This window comes from Coenobita brevimanus, chromosome 29 (genome assembly GCF_032717465.1).
Source record: "Coenobita brevimanus isolate Jiangsu-jjx chromosome 29, ASM3271746v2, whole genome shotgun sequence".
Taxonomy (NCBI): domain Eukaryota; kingdom Metazoa; phylum Arthropoda; class Malacostraca; order Decapoda; family Coenobitidae; genus Coenobita; species Coenobita brevimanus.
In genome coordinates this window covers 152958-174021 of record NC_136982.1, presented here as the reverse complement: position 1 = coordinate 174021, position 21064 = coordinate 152958, and positions in this window count along the sequence as shown.

The window sequence follows — 21064 nt, the reverse complement described above, 5'->3', positions numbered from 1 at the left end:
ACTGAAAACTCTGATCATTTAACCTATGAATTTCTTTTAAAGTTGTACGTAACGTCCATACCTTTCTCCGAGGAGGCCACATTCTTTTACTGTTCAGCTTTGGTTTTCTTTCTCCAATTCAGTATCTATACATTAACTCTGTGTCTGGTAGTAAAATAGGAGTGAGGACATACACCAAGAGCAGGGGCGTAAGCCTGACTATAGGGTGACAGTGTGCACAGACAGAACTCATTAAATGGATCCAGCACAGGGGCCAGAGATATTCCTCCGGAGATTTGGAGTGGCCAGGCATATTTCAAGGGTGGTCAGTGCCAACGTCGTCGGACTTTCATGCTTGGTCGTGGGGAAGAAAGACGTGGTTTCACGTGCTCTCTCCTCTAGATTTTTAGGGCTGCCCCCCCCACCCCCGGCATTAGTTTTTTTTTTTTTTTTTTACCTATAGACTAGCTAGTTCTCATTTACCTCCCTTCCCTGTTAATTTGGAAAAGGTGACTGTTCCTTGCTCCTTCCCTGTTAATTTGGAAAAGGTGTCTGTTCCTTGTGCTGAGACTGCCTTTGCTTACTCGCCTCTGGAGTGGTCCCCCCACCGATCTAGGTTCTGGAGTGTGAATAAACACAGACGTGGCCTCCCGAGAGTGGTTTGAGAGGGCAATTTGACTTCGGTCTGTTGCCCCTTGCTCAGTTTTACTCCTTCCCACTTCCACCGTGAGGGGAAAGTGGTTACCATGTTGGATCTCACCTCCCTGCCCTTCCGTCCCTTCCTTCAGGAGGAAGATGACTGACGGCACCTTGACTGTGACACGAACTGACTTAAGTCCCGTCCACACTAAGGGTCATGCACCGCACTCTGTTGCGCGCCATGTTGCCCAACTCGTGTTGCTGGGGCCGGTGATGTGCACACTAGTACAATGGACAGAGCGCGCCAGTTGCCGTTGAACTGCGAAAGGAGGGGGATGGATACCAACACTGCAGCAATTCAAGAGACTGTGATGTAGAGCACTGTGGCACTATGTTGTGCAAAAAAGTAAAAGAATAGGAAAAAGATGTGGTGCAAGAAGTGGCTGTTTCAACCTAATTTCAGAAAAAAGCCGGATGCAAAAAAAATTTTTCCTGGTATACTTGGTCACCCAGTCATGTTGGCAACATCTGATTGAGTGCCTCGAGAAAAGACTCGGCATCGTTGCATATTCCTCGTCCTATTAAACAAAATAAGGTATTATGCTAAGTTAACGTTAGGTTAGGTTCAAGGTGGTTTGGTATAGGTTAGTGTAATGTGAAAACACGGCTGTTCTGGTGATTTTACGGTTTAGCTAAGGCGCGCCGCTGCCGAGTCATTTTCCGCTGAACTCGCTCCGATACTGCCAATATGACTGAATGACTAAGCGTACCTGAAGAAAAAAAATACGCAAGCCGGACGGCTGCTGTGGGCATCGCGGCGTGCGCCATCGCCATGAAATGCCCCTCGGCCAGATTTGCCTGAAGCATGCTGCAAGAAAACCCGAGCTGGGCAACATGATGCGCAACAGAGCTCGTGCCATGACCCCTAGTGTGGACGGGACTTAAGGAAAAAGAATTGACTTTTGGCAAAGTTGCACTACCTCCGAGGGTCCAAGTTGGTTACGATATTCGCAACGTAAGACCGTATATCTCTAACCCTTTTCAGTGTTAAAAATGTCGACTCTAAAGACATACAGATAAGTACTGCCGAGCTTCTGGCTCAGTGTGTGGCAAGTACAACTGTGGGTCATTCTGCTGGCCATTGCACTGTACGTCCGTGACTAAATGTTGTTTTCATTGTAAGGGTGCTCACTCCACTTCCTCGAGGGATTGTCCCAAGTGGAAGGAGGAGAAGGTCTGCACAGCGAAAGCAACGAAGGGCATATCCTACAACGATGCTAGGAAGATGGTTAGGGAGTTGCATGCTGCTCCCAAACCTAATGTTTCCTATGCATCTGTAGCTGTGTCCCGTCCCGTGATGTGCACAGTGGAGACTCAGACTGACCCCGTCCCCAGCACTCATGTCACTCGCTCTTCCCTCTCGTTCGCGTCTCTTGTGCTTTCCATCTCTCACTGATATTGTCACAACTACTTCATACTCACAGGCAGCTGCTGCTTCTCGGTAATTACGGCCTTAATCAAAGTCTGACAAATCTCATAAGATTAACCCAACTACTCTTTCGAAGTCACGTCCTCATGTTCTTCCCGTTCCTGCTCCAGCGAAGGAGAGAAGAGTGAGCTCCTCCTTGGGGAAGTCTGGGAGCCTCATTATTGATAATAATATGGAGATTTCCGTTAGCAAGCACCGAGATAGGTTCCCCGGTAGTTGCTCGCTTGGTGGCGGGTGACCTCCCCCCCCAGAAAAAAAGTACTCTGGCCCTCCCTTGCAAATCTTAAACCGACACATTCACTGTGTTAAAATGGTATTGTAGGACTCTTTGGAATAAATTACAAAATATAGCAATCTGGCTATCTATACACAGCCCAGACGTTATTTGTTTACATGAGGTGTTCTTGGTGGATCAGCCTGATCCTACACAGTTCAAACACTACCACTCGTATAGAAGATATGACAGTCTCGGATTTCCCATATACTGTACATACACAGATCACACCCGCAAACAGAAGTGGTTCTAAATTCTACTCTGCCAGCTGTCGCATGCAGAGTAAAATTTAATAACACGTATCTATTTGCTCTCTCTACTGTCCTCCACATGGCCCCATTGACACATGCACTGAATTCACTAACTGAACATCTTCCGGGGAATAAGTTAGTACTGGGCGACTTTAACGGCCACCGCTATCAATGAGGTGGCTTAAGGATCGATGATCGTGGGGAGCAAATAGCCGACCTGATACCAACCTCTGTCTTCCGAACAATGGTAGAACTACTCGTGTAGATGATCGTACTGGTAACTTTTCGGCCATTGACATATCTCTAGCCTCCCCTGGTATACATCAAGATTTCTCGCAGGATCCATTGGACGATTCCTTGGGAAGTGATCATTACCTATCTGCCTTTCTTATACACGCAACAATATTTCGGACCCTCCACCTCCAAAATTTAACTGTAAGAATGCAGATCGGGGATAGTTCTCGAGGATTGCCAGTTTAGATATATATGGGGAGACCATAGATATAAAAGTAAAAAATTTAACCAGTTCCATTTTACACGCGAAATCCCAAGACTCCTACAGTTCACGCAAAACATAGAGCTGGACACCGGATTGCCGACAAGCATTAAGGCAAAGCAAGAGGAGGTACGGGATTTTTTATATATAGTCAGCTTACTGTGGAAAATTTTATTGCATACAGACAAGCAAGGGCTGAGACAAGGAGAATAATCAGAAGGGCTAAACGTGAGTCGTGACTCCTGGTGGTCTTTTGTGTCCACAGTGAATCGTTTTACCCCGCCCAGTAAAGTCTGGTCCACTGTCAAATACTAAATGATAAACTTCCTAACCCTGTGGCCACTTTGCGGGTAAATATTACCATCTAAGACGATCCCGTGGACGTAGATAACAACCTCGCCAGGAGTTATCTCATGTACAGTATTAGCTCAGCCAGTTACGACCAGCGTTTTCAACATCATAAACGCACGGCTGAGCTACAAATATTAGACTGCCACAGAAGACGTAGACTTCCCGTACGACCAAACGTTTACGATACATGAATTGCTGCTTGCCCTTAATTCTTGTAAAGACACCAGTCCCGGACCAGATACTATCACGTACCGTACGACCAGCATCTTAATTAGGACAACCTGATTAAGTTATACGCACTGTACAATGAGCTTTGGGCGTCCCGAACGTTCCCAAACTCATGGCACTTTGCGCGTCATACCGGTACTAAAACAGGCTGGTCGTCGTATGAATCCTACTTCATTTCGTCTTATTGTGTTGACTTCTTGTCTATGTAAGGCCATGGAACGAATGGTTAAAAATAGGCTTCTTTTTGTTACTTCTTGTCTATGTAAGGCCATGGAACGAATGGTTAAAAATAGGCTTCTTTTTGTTATAGAAGTCGAAGAATATGTTAAATTATGAACAATGTGGCTAATGTAAATACAGACGTTCACTAGATCATTTAATGAATTCGCAGCACTGTATTTCAAAGGCATCTGCCAATAAAGAATTCATGATAGGGGTGTTTGTAGACAGCCATAAAGCCTTTGATATGACGAGAAGATACGGTATACTAATAAAGTTCTGTGCTTATGGTTTAAGAGATAATTTGCCTATTTTTACTGCCCACCTTTAGAAGGCCTGCCTCTGTGTGTGGGTGTGTGTGGGTGTGTGTGAGGTTCAAGTGGCCGAGGAAAAGAAGTCTTCCACACGAAGACATCTTCCCACACCTGTCTCCATCCACCCACGAGTGCCCACTCCTGTCTTTAGCCACATACACCTATCCACAGGGCCGGAGATACCTGCTTGTGGGCCCCAGGCCAAACTCCTCAGCTGGCCATGGCCCACCGGTTGAAGACCACTGCGGGCCTATACTTTTTGTGCAGGGGCCTCATACTCCGGTCCCTATACTCATTGTACAGGGGCCCTTATAACTGTGAATATACGAGTATTATATAACGAAATACTCGGTGTACACTTGAACAAGGTTATAAGCTGGCACACTGCGCGACAAATTAGTTTCAGTGGGCCCCCAGATACCGGTGGGCCCTATGCCAATGGCTTACTTGGCTTATTGGTAAATCTCGCCCTGCCTCTGCACACTCCCATACCTATCAACACTCGCCCACACCTGCCTATATACACTCACTGCCCACACCCACCTATAAGTAAAATATGAAGTTTCAATTTCATGTATTAATTTGTGAATATACTTCTTACACAGCTTTACTCTCACTGGGAGTTCCTTCATGAATGAAGGCTGTATTACTAGCTCCCAACTCCACCATGACTCAGCTCCACCCCATCCAACCCCACAATTACCACACTCCACCCCACCCAACCCCATCATTACCCCACTCCACCTCACCCAACTCCACCATTACTAAACTCCATCTCACCAAACCCCAACATTATCCCACTCCACCCCATCCAACCCCGCCATTACCCCACTCTACCCCACCCAACCACACCATTACCCCACTCCACGCCATCCAAAACCATCATTACCACACTTCACCCTATCCAACCCTATCATTACCCCACTCCACCCCATCCAACCACACTATTACCCCACCCCACTCCATCCAACCCCACAATTACCCCACTTCATCTCACCCAATCCCATCATTACTTCACTCCACCCCACCCAACCCCATCATCACCCCACTCCACCCCACCCAACCCCATCATTACCCCACTGTACTCCATTCAGCCACACCATTACCCCTCTCCACCCCATCCAACCCCATCATTACCCCATTCCACCCCATCCAACCACTGTTACCCCATTCCCTCCCATCCAGCCCCACCATTACCCCACTCTACTCAATCTCACCATTACTCCACTCCCCCCCACCCAACCCCACCAATACCTCACTCCACTCCATCCAACCCCCTCATTCCCCACTCCACCCTATCCATCCCCATCATTACCCCAGTCCACCTCACCGAACCCCACAATACCCTACTCCACTCTACCCAACCTCACTATTACTTCACTTCGCTCTATCCAACTCCACCACTACCGCACTCCACTCCGTCCAACCCCACCATTATCCCACTCCACCCAATCAAGACACACCTGAATCCCACAGCATCATAATTATACTCCCTGCAGCCTCACATCTCAATTAAACCCCGTTTTAGCCAATCTCACTATGCTGTAGTTTGAACCCTTTGACCATTATAACTTTCCTTCAGCTGAACAAAATCGTCTTGCGGAGGCCTGAGTAAATTAGTTTGACGCGTTTATTAAAAGAAAAAAAAAATCAGGTTTTGCTTTTGATGTTAAAGAGCATGATTCAGAATTTTACTGCTTGGTGAATCTTTTAAGATATTTTGACGACAGGTTCTGAAAATACTTGATGCGTCACTGAGTTGTCTATAAGCAGGAAGAGAGAGAGAGAGAGAGAGAGAGAGAGGATTATACAGTAATGGAAATAAAGAAAGCCATAGTTGGAGTGAGAGAAGAGTATAGCTACCATAGCTAGCTAAGCCATAGAGAGAGGGGCTGCCATCATCCCATCCCTCCCTCTTGTTTTCGTTCTCTCCCGTTCAATTTCCAAGCCACATCATTTTAGGGGGCAATGCGTAATATCACCGAAACGAGCAGTATTCACATACCAGACTTGATGAGTGTTTTAGGTTTTACAGCATAATTAAAAGTTTGTTATATAATTTCATGCTGTTTTACGTATTATTACGATATGTTTTGATGTTAGTGAAAGTATCTGGGAGAGCGTTTGATGTATCCATAAAAGATCCTAGCCAATATTTACAGTGAACAGTTTTCTCATAGTAAATTATTATCATAAATCATACCCTAAGATCACATTATTTTACTCTAATTTTCATCATATTCTAGATTAGTAGTGAAATGTTTGGTAGTCGTACGAGTGAAGATATGAGTGTAAACAAGCCCTCTTACGCACACTTATGATTGGGAAAGTTTATGAATACGTCTCCTGACAGTCGGGAGATGGAAGGAGGGGTCGTACTCTAGGTTGCCAAGTACAAAATAGGGGTCTAGTTGGTAGCGTTTGTGCTGAGTCGTCTTTTTAGCTCCCCACCCTCTTCTTGTCTGTTTCTGTACGTACCATCTCTTGTGTTTTGATTTCCGAGGGAGTTTGTTCATATGTTAGTGGCGCTAATGTAAGATGGTAATGAGGATGCTGTTATACCCGTTTGGAAATGTTGTAGTACATGTGTAATGCAGGGACAGTCTCGTGGGAAAATGAAGGATGTTGCCAAAAGATTATCTACAGCATTTTCCTAAATGTCGTTAGATGCGCGGATATAACCTACAACTCGCTTTCAGCTGGTTTGGTGTACACCATAAAGTTTATATGACTGAATTTTATAAATGAATTTTACGATAGCCTAAGAGAGCAAGCAATTCGTTGTAAAAATGGCACAACTTCACTACTTGGACCGACCCGCACACCGACAAAGGCAAGCGAAATTCCCAACCCGAGTTCCCACCACCACGACAACAACAACGAGTCGGCAACTCAAGCAGTGTATATGTGGCAGTGAGACGTGGAGGGAGCGTCGCTCTTTCGCTCTTGGTGGATATATTATGTTGTGCCCAGTTACCGTCAGAGTAAGCTTTGGTAATTCTTTACTTCCGATAACCTAGGAGCGATTCATACATTCACAGCGGATATAGCCAGCTTCTTACATCTTCAGCTTTATCGGTAAGTTTTCGATAAATTTCCGTATAGAAAATGTCTCGAAATGGATAAACAGTTGCGTTGAAGTATTACAATGTGTAATATGTGATGAGTGCTATCTGGAAGCCTGCTGCTTTTCACGAAAAATTTGACTGACTTACTGTATTGTATGAGAAAAGTCTGCAGGTATGTAGGTTATTAGTCTTCGTTAGGGAACAGTTAATCATGTGGTAAATGCCTGAGATGACATTCACGAATACATTTCCCTTCCTTCGTAACTGATTTTGATTAGAACAAGACATGGGCATTTTTTGCTGTGTGCTCATCCTTGATATAAGGTGAATATTTTCCCATTGTAATATAGCTTTATCATTCGTTTTTATATTAAAAAAAAAAAAGACATGGGAAGATTGATAACTGTCCTTGTCCATCCTGCTAAAACGAAGCATGGCTGCGTGAGATAATCGATGGTAAATGTGTTTGTGAAACCTTCCCCTGGCTGGCAGCAAGGAGAGCCTGGGCCAAGATGAATTAAATTCTAATAACGATGCTCCTCCTACCGGGTGGCTGCGACATAATGGCCGCGACGCAGAGGCCCATTATTTTGATTATAACCGCACTCCAAATGACTTCATCCCAACTGTATTATCGTTCACATGTATTAAAGGACTGTAATATAGATGGTGCAGGAGGCTTCGTAGCTCCTCTTCCAGTGCGGTTTATTTTGCGTATTACGCCATACCATTGCTGCTGAAGGGGAGCCGACACGTGGTGACGCTATGGACCCTGGTTGGAGCAGCTGTAGCATCCACCCAGGAGCCAAGCCTCCCCATTATTTCCGTGCGCTTCGCCGTGGAAAGGACCTTGGTTCTACCCTAGTGAGGCGCAGTTTACCACAAGGAAGTACTAGAAACCTACACGGTATACTGTTATGTACAATACTTTACTGTACCAATAGGACAGCCGCACAGAAGCATTTGTCTACCTGTGGTCGACGGGTCTGTTTCGGATAGACAGGGGTTAAGTAACAACAGCAACAACAGCGCCATACCATTTTCTTTTGTTATGAATGTCCCCTAATCGATAGGCTGCATCAATAACATAAGAGGATATTGAGCTGTATCGGTAATGTGGAGAACAATTTGCTTAGGAAGAGGTATCGTATTACAGTCTCCAAAAGCACACCGAATACGACTGTGAGAGTACCGGGTATGTTTGTTTATTGACAATTAGTGTGTATGGAAGAGCTCCCTTGCCGTGTAGGAAATAATGAATTCTATTTCCAGCCCATCCATTTTGAAGTCTGCCTTGCAGCTGTGTGGGAATTTTGAAGGATAAAGTTATAGAGGTTAGGAGCGTAGGACATAGTAGTTGTAGTAGTAATAGTAGTAGTAGCAGTGGTGGTGGTGGTGGTGGTAATGGTAGTAGTAGTAGTTGTTGTTGTTGTTGTAACCTCAGGTTTGTCAGAATGTGAACTCAGTAAAAGGCAGACGGAAGTTGCCTGCCGTCCTTAAGTCATCCATCCACCTTTCAGGGGATGGAAAGGGAGTTGAGGGTAGGGCAGACACAAGGCATAGACGGTGAAGTAGAAGCTAATAACGTGTGTTATGATGTAGGTTAGGGGGAATGTACCGTAATTATACAATAGAGAGACCGTGAAACAGAAGATGGTGGTAATAGTGTGGTTTGGTGTAGGTGTGCAGGAGGGTAGGACAGGATACAAGGCACATATGAAGAAACAGAAAATAGGGGTAGTAGACGGTGATATGGTGTAGGAGGGTAGGACAGGATTAAGATAGACGAGGAAACAGAAGACAGCGGTAGTAGACTGTTATGGTAGGCCTATAGGTGAGGAGATGGGTAGACCAGGTACAAGGCAGAAACGAAGAAACGGAAGAGAATGGTAGTAGATAGTGCGGTGCAATGAAAATTTGGTTTATACAGTATTCCTCTTGAACATTTTCACTGTTATGCTTTAATTTTACTCTTGGTATAACCCGACGAGTTTCTTTATCTTTTGGTGGACTTCTCATAGCAAATGATTTGTTTTTTCCTTTTCCGTGTCAGCTTCATTGCATCTCACATACAGATACCTTTGCTTTGAATGAATGCCATATGGTCATTGTCACGGCGCTGGGATTCCATTATTTATTTCAGTCCTCATCGCAAAAGATGCTGGAAATAGGTTCTAATTTTGATCTCAAGCTGAATACAGTCGGCTGGTGGTAACAATAAGGCGTAAAATGTCACCATACTGAAGAGGATAACCTCATGCCAACACCAGATGGTTTTATTTAGCTTAGGAAAGGCTTTTCGAATGGAATGCTCTCTTGAGGCGGATAAAATTGCCCGAAGCTAACGAGAGAGAGAGAGAGAGAGAGAGAGAGAGGTTTCAGTTTTCTGCAGGTCTTCTCTTTGTGGTTCACATCAAAGGAGGGTAAAACGCTGACGCAAATCGCTGCAAATTTACTCGGCTGCAAAAATTGTGCACTGTTATATTCACATGGTGGAATTGTGTTTGTTGTTGACTCTCTCAGGCAGAACTCTTACATATACCGTGCATGCTTCAACTTGTCCCAGATTTTCGTCCTTTTGCAGCTTATGTAGTTTCGTGGCAGAAAAAAGATTAGCTACCACTGCACTATGTAATCTCCGTAGCACATCGTGATGGCATCATAACTTAGTGTTCATCTCTTGTTACACTTCAGCATTCAAGTTGGAAAGATGGCATTCTTAAGCCAAGTTAGGGTAAATACGAGTAGGATGTAGTGAGTAAAATCGTCTGGCCATAGCTGGAGTAGACCACTAGAGTTGTCGCGATCAGGAGAGGGCGAATTGGGATAGTCAAATCGCGGGCTCTTGTGACTAGCTCATAGCAGAATTTAAGTCTGGCTATAGCTAGAACAGAATGCTAGTCGCGATCATGAGAGAAACATTCTTCCAGCTGACTCCAGACGATTTTATTCATCTTAGCAGTGTGTCGTAAGTTGAATAAAATACCCAAGTTGAAACAAGAATAAAATTACACACGCCATCGCTGTGGTTAAATTTTGTACACAGGCAAACTAACTACAGAATACCGTATTCTTTTTTCACTCTAACTTGTCCCATTTTTGTCCATTTGCAGCTTATTTCATGTAGCTAAGTGGTAGAAAGAGGCAATACTACGACTACTTCTTTTCCACAGCGCTTCTTCGTGACTAGCACCTATTTTAGTATTAAACTGTTCTAATGACTCGGCGTTCAAGATGGAGAGAGGGCAATTTTAGACCAAGTTCGAGTGCAATGAGTATAGAAGTTTGGCCTGTCACAGCTTGGATACATGTGTGAGGGCTGTTAGTGAAAGGCATGTAAACGAAAGCTGAACCAGGGAGACCGAAGATTTTATCGACAGCACACACACACACACACACACACACACACACACACACACACACACACACACACACACACACACACACACAGTCTCTCTCTCTCTCTTTCTTTCTCTCTCTCCGCCTTTGTTCTACAGCGATCCATATTATGTACGATCTTTCGTTGCATTCTCTCTCTCTCTCTCTCTCTCTCTGACCAGTTTCTACAACGATCTATATCTTATACCCCCCCGTCTCTCTCTCTCTCTCTCTCTCTCTCTCTCTCTCTCTCTCACCAGTTTCTACAACGATCTATATCTTATCCCCCCCCTCTCTCTCTCTCTCTCTCTCTCTCTCTTCGCAGCCTGCTTCTACAACGATCTGTCTTATACTCTCCCCCTCCCTCCCTCCCCCCTCTCTCTCTCTCTCTCTCTCTCTCTCTCTCTCTCTCTCATCCCCCTATCTTGGTAAACTAGAACTCCATTTTCAAAACAGCAAGGATGGTTCGGCTCATCAGGGGGTTTGTTTACACTGAAGATTAAAGGCGGGTTTGGGACGGTCCTGGCCTGCATATAATTATCAAACCACGTCTTTGCCTTTATTAGTCCCTCCTGTCCCTCTGTGGCCTCAAATAACGTGTCTACAGCCGCCAGTTAGCCCTTTAGAACTTGGAGCTAGCTGGAATGAGAGAGAGAGAGAGAGAGAGAGAGAGAGTACGTGGATTTCTTACTTCCAGGCAGAGACTTTGTAACCTTTCGGGGACGGGAATTTAGTAACTTAAACAAATGGTCTGGCACTAGCTCCATGAATTAGTAAAGATTTCTCACGTCCAGTCCTTTATACCGTATACCGTAGGGCCTTGGACTAACGTACTGGAGGGAGATGCCTTCACGTGGTGGCACCGATATGGCCAGGTGGCTCCATACCCCGGTGATACAAACATCCTTCATATCTTTCCCTCTCCTCCAAAAGAAAAGTGATGGACTGCCGGAAAAGGGCAATTTCAGCCTGTAGTCCACTGGTTTCCGTCTAAGCAAGCATGGGGCCACGCGCACACACACACACACACACACACACACACACACACACACACACACACACACGGCTTTCTAACAGTACAGACAAACAAGTATCTTTCCTGGGTTTGACGAATTCATAGCCGAAGAGTTGAACCATCTGGGACACATTGGTTGAGGTTGGATTCTCGTTGTTTCTTTAGTTGTAAAATTTCTTCTGACAAAATTGAGAAGATATGTATGTCTTTGTACGTTTGTGAATTATTATGGCTTTTTTTATGTTTGTGAATTATTATGGCTTTTTTTATGTTTGTGAATTACAATGGCATGGACTCCTCGTGGGCGAATTATTACACCCTAAATTTCGATAGGGAAGGCAGACCCCCAGTTTTTTTTTTATACCATTGATAAATTATATACGTGACGGAAAATAAAAATTAATTTGACCTTTCTTTCTCGCCAGTAATTGCGTTCTTCAGGTGAAATTAATTGCACCCGTTTCGTACGTTTACAGGTGTTTTAAAATTGCCCTTCATAAAATTAGGACTTGTTTACACCTTGGCATAAACAGTTTTTATATTATATACTTCCTTGAACCTTGTTATATAAATGCAACTCAATATGGCTGAAGGCTGTATATATTTGTGTAGGCAGAGGAGACCTGCTAACACCTCTTCCTCAGCGATTTATTTTGCATATTAGGCATCTCCGTGTTCCCCGTCGTGTTACTTAAATTGTAATATCGACGTACGTTGCTCAAATTACGTATACTGTAGAGCCTACTAAAGGAAATCCCTGAAGAATTTTGGTGCATTGTGTGTGTGTGTGTGTGTGTGTGTGTGTGTGTGTGTGTGTGTGTGTGTGTGTGTGTGTGTTTGCATGCTCATTCATCGGATTTTTCCAACGCCTATCGAGCGACATTTTTTTATTTACCGTAATGTATATCTCCAAAGAAATAAATTCAGTTTAGTAGAGGCTTTTAGATATGGAGGGATAAGACATAGCCCACATTAACGCCTACACAGCTAGAGGCTCTTTCGAAGTTACCATAGATAAAATTATCGGGTGGAATGTTGATCAAGGTGAGAAATACGTAAAGTGAAGTGGTTAACCCCTCCCCACTCCTCTCTTGACCCAGGATGTTATGAAGCTCCTCCCCTCCTCCCCCACGCCTTTGTAAATGTACCCAAAGAAGACTGAAAAAGAAACTGGCTCAGGTTGTAAAAGGATGCAGTGTTGTTCGTGCGCGCACACACACACACACACACACACACACACACACACACACACACACAGGCGCTTCCATCATTCAATATACTGCAGAGACTATAAATATATAAAGATATAATGTGAGCGCTTTCTTCTCAAGACTTTCATGTTGCAACAATATTCTCTGACCCCCTTACTGCCCCTTTCCCCTTGAAATCCTTCCCAATCTCCCTGGGGATGGCGCGCCCCTCAATTTAGTCCCTTCATTACGGTGACGTCATATTAATAAAATCTCGTTATCTCCAGACAGGTAATTCAACTCTGGAATAACTTTTCGGCAAATGAGATATTGATGGTCACTTCCAGATTTGTAGATAGTTCATGCTAGCACATTCATTAAACCCCTATTGTTGTTACTACTGCTACTGTTATTATTATTAATCTCCACCTCATTACGTAGGTGAGGACTACATTGTTTTTGGTGTAGGCCTAATATTCCGGCCTCAGAGTCTCACGACGATTCCAGGAGAAGCGGAGGCTGCGGAAGGAATCTGAAGGAACCAGGCTATGTGTCCTGGCATGGGCCCTTGCTGATAGGAAATAAAACAAATTCCAAGTCCATTGCGTGCACTGGCAGGAAGAGTCATATCAGTATTATGAGTGAACGATAGATATATATAATGTAATGTCCACTGCAGATTTCAACTGGACCTGAGCAAGTAAACTGAAAATGAAGGCTGGCGGACCGAATCCCCAAGACTTTATCTCGTTGTATTTTAAAAATGTCAAATCTTCCCGATGGGGTCAAGGTCATTGTAAGAAATAGTAGGTGGAGACTAGTGACTGTCCACGGGATTGTTACTGAGTTGTTGTTATTATTATTATTATTATTATTATTATTATTATTATTATTATCATTATTCGTTGATTTTACTGAAGGGAGCTAATGAAAAATAACGTTTTGCGGTTTGTTTTGCAGCTGTCAGGTATGATTGATGGGTGAGTCTTGTAGGATGGAGTTTTGGGTCTTCTCTTTTGAGTTGGGCTTCTGTCTTCTGGATGGCCATTGTTTAAGTAAGTTTACATTAATAAAGTAGCTTTTGTTTCTCAGGGTAAATTAGATGGCTTATGACTGTATTTCTCCCATCGTAGCTTGGCGGTGATTTTCGTCTTTTTGCAGCCTATTTCCCGTGGCTCAGTAGCAGAGTAAGAAAACACTGCTCTCTCCATCCTTTCCGTAGCACTTTTTCATGACCAGTATCATATTCTAGTGATCGTTCAGTATCTTGTCACTGCGTAGCATTCAAGGTGGAGAGATCGCAAAAATAAATATATATGGAAAGGCTGTAGACCCATAGTGGTATCTTATCCTGCCTTTGAGCTACCGGTACGTGAAATAAACTGCAAAATGACCAAAACCTGGGCCAAGTTAAGGTAATATGGCTATAGCTGCCTCAGTGACCCTGGTGTAGTAGACAGACAATACCAAAAACTTTCATCTTTCATCATACTCTCAGTAGCCTAAATTGTCATCTTTCGTCTTACTTTCAATAGCCAAAATTTTCATCATTCTTCTCTCTCTCTCTCTCTCTCTCTCTCTCTCTCTCTCTCTCTCGTGTTTGTGTGTGTGTGTGTGTGTGTGTGTGTCTGTATTGTCTGAAATTTTGGAGCGTCACATGGGGGCTGGGACAATTTTATGATCGTTCATTGTTTTAAAAATTCGTTATGGATTTATGAGAGAAATCCGACGGCAGCTTTTACTTGTTTTACGGACAGATTACGGAAAATTGATGTCCGCGCGCCGAGCCGTTGGTTTGTGCTATTTTACACATGCGTCATCCCGGCATGCAATAGAATTTAGCTATTAATAAAAATGCAACATAAATTTGAGCAGTTAGGCCGGGCTATATTGAGGGCCTGCACCCATACCTTTTCATTTGCTTGATTGCCTCGAGTTTTAAAGTGTACGTTTTTTCCTAATCTTAAAATCGCTAGGATTTCGAGTAAATTTGAAATACCTGTACAAACACTGAACCAACGAACCCCTTCGGACTCTACGCCGAGATTACTTCCACATCATTTATTTTAGCTGACGTGGGGAATGTATTGTTTGCTTTTAGTTTTATATATCGGTACCGTTGTTTATTTTTTTTATTTTTTTTTCCCAATAACCTCGTCTGTAGCCGTCACTGAAGGGTATATGAGGCTTTTCATGAGGAGTATTGGGGTAATTGATACTGACATAAACAGGCCTTGAATATGAAGGATGATAGTTGTAAACCCTATCGCTGGGTTGCTTTAGGTACTTCCGATGTCTATAGCTAGCCATTTCACACCAGGAAGATACACCACACTTTTTCTCATAATAATCTTTCTAGCCTCCTTAAACGTCTTCATAGTTTGTCCTCTGAGTGGGGTATAGGGGAGACTTCCTGTTGCACTAGACAAATACATTACACAGGACGGAGATCGGAGTAAATTTTTTACCTGTTCGATGACGTGGTGTTCGTTATATTCTTTCTATCTCCAGAGCATTTGATTCAGTTTGGAGAGGCTTTTTGAATTTCATGAACCAATTAGTTGAATAAATTAGTCTGGATGCCGTCAGAATGAGAAAAAAGTCGCAGGATTGGAAGAGTTAACTACATCACACAGCTGAACACTCTTTTATGATTCTAGTCTTGTCACTTTCATAGGCTTTTATTTTATTTATGTTCATACGCTTTTATTAATTTCAGAAATTCAGCTTAGAAGAGGCTAGAGGAGTTTGATAATAACCTTCCCTCCTCTGCTGCAATGTACTCCTAATCTGAGTTACATTGTCAGAGGGCAGCAAGAATATATACTGTATACTTAATCCTTTGGCTGCGCTGTGATTCTGGGAGCTGAAAAAAAGAAATCATATGGCATTAGCAGGAATAAAACTCAATGTTCTGAATATAGCAGAGAAAAAAGTAAAACAGGTAATATTTTTGCTACAGTAGGCTGGTGCTGAACAGTGTGTGAGTACGCGTGAGGGATGGGGTGGCTGGGGGCAGGCTGCAGTGACAGTAGCGTGCTTTACATGAGAACAGGAGAGGCGTGATCCAGCTTGATGTGTGGCAGGAAAATAATCGGGAATGGATGAAAGCATAATGGTCGGTTGAGCTTGTGGTAATGCCATCCAAATTGGAATTATGGAGAGAGAGAGAGAGAGAGAGAGAGAGAGAGAGAGAGAGAGAGAGTCACTGGCCCACCCACTGGTATTTGATGACACGGTAGATTGATTTTGTCAGTATATGCATCTGTGATTTAAATGACAGGGCGTCAGTCATCACACAACCCATTTTTTTTTCATGTGTGTGTGTGTGTGTGTGTGTGTGTGTGTGTGTGTGTGTGTGTGACCAGCGAACCTGTCAATGTCGAAGCTTGAATCTCTCTCTCTCTCTCTCTCTCTCTCTCTCTCTCCCTACCCCCGGAGTTTCCACCAAATGTTGCTTGCTCGGAGTTTGAGTGTGTGTGTGTGTGTGTGTGTGTGTGTGTGTGTGTGTGTGTGTGTTTGGAGTTTGAGTGTGTGTGTGTGTGTGTGTTTGGAGTTTGAGTGTGTGTGTGTGTGTGTGTTTGGAGTTTGAGTGTGTGTGTGTGTGTGTGTGTGTGTGTGTGTGTGTGTGTGTGTGTGTGTGTGGAGTTAGTGTGTGTGTGTGTGTGTGTGGAGTTTGAGTGTGTGTGTGTGTGTGTGTGTGTGTGTGTGTGTGTGTGTGTGTGTGTGTGTGTGTGGAGTTTGTGTGTGTGTGTGTGTGTGTGTGTGTGTGTGTTGCATCGATCCGTGTGTGTGTGTATATGCATAGTGATAGTCTCCCCCCTCTTTCAGCCCGATTGCAACAAAAGACAAATATCGTAAATCAGAGAGAGAGAGAGAGAGAGAGAGAGAGAGAGAGGGAGGAAGGGAGGGAGGGAGGGAGGGAGGGAGGGGGAGGGAACAACCGTGGAAGGGGGAGAAGGGAACTAAGAATGTAACAGGATATAGATTGTTAGAGAACATGCCTGAGAGAGAGAGAGAGAGAGAGAGAGAGAGAGAGAGAGAGAGGGCAATTCCACTACTCAGAGTAAAGCTAACAAGCGAGACAGAAATGTAATTCAGTAATGGAGAAAGGGAGGGCATGGCAGTGTGTGTGCTTGTTGGTTCACTTGGCTGGACACTCAGTTGAGGCTGGTATGACCCCTGGCAACACAGCCCACCCGCATGTCCATTACCACAGTAGTCTGCCACAGCCTTCCTTATTGAATGCCTGCTTGTTCACATGTTGTACTACCGTATAGTCTTTATTTATGAACTTTTAGGGGCTTTTGCTAAATAGTTCGTAATTTTTGGTACGGTTTAGTATTTGTTTATGACCGTTTAGAAGCTTTTATTTACATGTAGCATCCCCGCATTGGATCTATTCCTTTCGGAGGCAGTGATAGCCAGATTTAACATTCTACATACATACTCCTCAAGTACGGCACTGTGCAAATCAGAGAAGGAGTGTTTGTAGTGAAAGACTGAGAGCACTGTTTGGGATAGTTTTTCTTTTCCATTGGCTGTTTTTGTTCAGTTTTAATGTGTGTGTCAGTTTTAATGTCTTCTCATATGAACCGTCAAGGCGTGAACATACTGTACTGTTAGCTATGCAAATACGGTAGGACATACGGGTGGCAGCAGCACTCATTTTGTCCATCACTGGTCTGTTTCAAAACAATACACTCTCAGGGACCACCAACCCTAGACTCGGCAAGAAGCACCGTCACTCCCCAAACTCTGAATACAGCTTTATTAATTCCTCCATCGCTAATAGAATGGCTCTTTATTCGTTTATTTATTTATTTGCTGTAGTCTGTGTTTGACTGTTTCCGTTGGTGAACTTTTTATTTTATGTTTTTAATCTTAGCAGTAGCCAGTATTTTTTTCTGTAATTTTAAACTGGTCCTGCCTCTTGATTTTCCACCGTCTCTAACAGATGTTTTCCCCCTGTACTTTTTTTTTTTTTGTATTCTAGCATCCCAAACCTCAGAATTAGACAGTGAATGCTTGGTTTTTATGTAGCTAAGGTATTTGTTTTGTTCATATTAGGCCATAAGACTGGTAAATCTAAGCGTCATAATGTGTGAGCAGTTCTGTAAATGCAGCATGTTACCTGGACGAAATGTGTTGATGGTTCGTTACTCCGAGCCTTGACACCAAAATAGCAGCAGTGAAATGTGTGAGTGAGGCTCAAATTGAGACAAACTGGATATAGAGGCGAGTGTTGGTGCAGCGGTGCGACACATCTATTGGAAATCTGTGACCCTCAATTTCCCTTTCTCAAATAGGTCAAACGGAGTATTGTTGTAGCCACACCAATTGTTGTTGCTCTGTTCACTCTGTCAAGGCCTAAAACTACCATTTCACCATTTCGAAGGTAGTGTTGAAATTCTCAGGCATATTTACGATCGATTCCCCGCCGTAACTTTAATTACCGGTATGTTTTTACAGGAAGAGCTAGACAAGGGAAGATTTAGTATCCCTCTTCGTTGATCCTTCTGCAGAAAACAATTATAATCAGATGTAATTTTCCTGTTATCCCTCTAGATTTATGTAAGAAGTTAGGACAGGACAAAGAGCAAGGTTCTACAGCCTCCCTCGTCCGTCCTGCATATCAGAACCCGAGTTACGACAGGGATTTGATCGTAAGTTGGATCGTAAGTGTGTTTGTGTATCCCGAGCCTGACCTGTAACAAAAGATCAGTACTAGAATATTATGTAACAAAAATGTGCTGTGAAGTGTACATAAAAATATTGTCTTGTTCTTCTTTTGGGGTTTGGGAAATCATCTGGAATAAGACGGAAATCTCCTCCAAGTTAAGGCGGTTAATGAGATATAATTTAACATAATTTATTTTAATTATATACGGTTAATCTTGGGCCCCCCCCCTCCCGCTAGACCTCATAATTATCATAGCAACAAATTATCTTGGCTTGCACATTTCACCCAGATTATCGCATTACTTTTGCACCGTCATGATGCCTTGCTCTAGTTCGGGCGAGAGAAGCGAGCGAGAACTCTTATCAGTAAAATGGGTATCCTAGTCGCGTCAGGAGTGTGGACGTCTGTACAACTCAGCACCGAAACTGTTATTTTGGAAATTTGAAGCTACAGCAGATAACCTACATTCCTGGAAAGCTTATGAAAAGTAATAGGTGTTGTTCTAGCGACTTTTCTCACGATTCGCGACATTTCAGGAAAAAAAAAAAAGAAGAAGCGCCGTAAAGGGCACCAAGCCACACCGGAATTGTGTTGTTTCGGAGGCTACAGTAGATCTGAGCACATCGTTCGAGAGGTTATGTAAGAGCAATAATTCGCAAACATATTGCTGAATACAAAAAGCCCCATATTTACCAACAAAACTGTTATCTCGGAATCTGTTAAAACCACGACGGACTATGCACATCGTTGGATAGATAGTGAAAGAACAGTGGGTGTTGCTAGAGCAGTGTCTTGAAAAATTCGCCAACATTGTGCTGAAAAGAGCCCCCACGCCACCCCCCAAAAGGAAGAAATAAAAAGGCAGAAATGTCAAATCTAGCAGGAAATTTGAGTCTAAGTATGTAACCAATCACGCCTTGGCATGAGGGTCCAGTGGCCCTAAACTAATAACATCCTCATTCTGAACCAAGATGGATCATTTCAGAGTGTGCATTACTATCAGGCAAGTGAGATGTCTGGGAAGGCAAGGAAACTGTGAGGGAAGGTGTGGATACTGTGAGGGAAGGTGTGGATACTGTGAGGGAAGGTGTGGATACTGTGAGGGAAGATATGGATACTGTGAGGGAAGGTGTGGATACTGTGAGGGAAGATATGGATACTGTGAGGGAAGGTGTGGATACTGTGAGGGAAGATATGGATACTGTGAGGGAAGGTGTGGATACTGTGAGGGAAGGTGTGGATACTGTGAGGGAAGGTATGGATACTGTGAGGGAAGGTGTGGATACTGTGAGGGAAGATATGGATACTGTGAGGGAAGGTGTGGATACTGTGAGGGAAGGTATGGATACTGTGAGGAAAGGTGCCGGTATGAATACTGTGAGGGAAGGTGTGGATACTGTGAGGGAAGGTGTGGATACTGTGAGGGAAGATATGGATACTGTGAGGGAAGGTGTGGATACTGTGAGGGAAGGTATGGATACTGTGAGGAAAGGTGTGGATACTGTGAGGGAAGGTGTGGATACTGTGAGGGAAGGTATGGATACTGTGAGGAAAGGTGCCGGTATGAATACTGTGAGGGAAGGTGTGGATACTGTGAGGGAAGATATGGATACTGTGAGGGAAGGTGTGGATACTGTGAGGGAAGATATGGATACTGTGAGGGAAGGTATGGATACTGTGAGGGAAGGTGTGGATACTGTGAGGGAAGGTGTGGATACTGTGAGGGAAGGTGTGGATACTGTGAGGGAAGGTATGGATACTGTGAGGGAAGGTGTGGATACTGTGAGGGAAGGTGTGGATACTGTGAGGGAAGGTATGGATACTGTGAGGAAAGGTGTGGATACTGTGAGGGAAGGTATGGATACTGTGAGGAAAGGTGTGGATACTGTGAGGGAAGGTATGGATACTGTGAGGGAAGGTGTGGATACTGTGAGGGAAGGTGTGGATACTGTGAGGGAAGGTATGGATACTGTGAGGGAAGGTGTGGATACTGTGAGGGAAGGTGTGGATACTGTGAGGGAAGGTGTGGATACTGTGAGGAAAGGTGCCGGTATGAACACTGTGAGGGAAGGTATGTGTGCTGTGAGGGAAGTTATGGATACTGTGAGGAAAGGTGCCGCTGTGAATACTGTGAGGGAAGGTATGTGTACTGTGAGGGAAGGCATGGATACTGTGAGGAAAGGTATAGAAAGTGAGCAAAGTGTAGATGAATCTACATTTTCGTTATATAAACCCTGGTCACAAGAAATCAGAAACAAGGTCCCCGGGCTGCAAAGGTTAACTCACTGATTATAGCTTTAAAAATAAGTACGATATATGTTATTTTTCATGTATGTATGTATCGTCATCATCATCATCATCATCATCATCATCATCATCATCATCATCATCACCCTCACCACCACCACAACCACCACCACCACCACCACCACCACCACCATTTTCAGCATCATCGTTATAATTATTCTGGTATTACGCGTTCAAGGTAAT